Raw genomic sequence first — 383 nt, forward strand, 5'->3', positions numbered from 1 at the left:
GTGCCTGTTTTGAAGAAACCTGAGCCTTCAGACCATCGTTGGCCTTCGTCGAGCTAAATTTACATAGTTATGTATCATTAAACAATTCATATGCAATATATTACACATGATGGATAACCCAGAAGTGTATGTAACAAGGTCAGCACAAAGCAGATCACATTTCTTAAAGGTACAGAGCACCAAAAAACAATATATATATATATATATTTATAAACTTCTAAAAAGGGACTGAAATAGCTTTCATGACAATTTCAGAAGGAATGATATTATATGAAGGGATTAGTAATAATGTTTTAAAATAAAAAACTAACGCCCGAACAGGGACTTGAACCCTGGACCCTCAGATTAAAAGTCTGATGCTCTACCGACTGAGCTATCCGGGC

General features: G+C 35.5%; 1 non-coding gene across 1 annotated transcript; it reads right to left on the reverse strand.

Moving 5' to 3' along the window:
• Positions 1-310: 310 nt before the first annotated feature.
• On the reverse strand, positions 311-383 carry TRNAK-UUU (transfer RNA lysine (anticodon UUU)). The gene has a single exon. It is a non-coding gene; the product is annotated as a tRNA-Lys (tRNA).

The sequence above is a fragment of the Rhinoderma darwinii genome, chromosome 3 (assembly GCF_050947455.1).
Source record: "Rhinoderma darwinii isolate aRhiDar2 chromosome 3, aRhiDar2.hap1, whole genome shotgun sequence".
NCBI classification, from domain to species: Eukaryota; Metazoa; Chordata; class Amphibia; order Anura; family Rhinodermatidae; genus Rhinoderma; species Rhinoderma darwinii.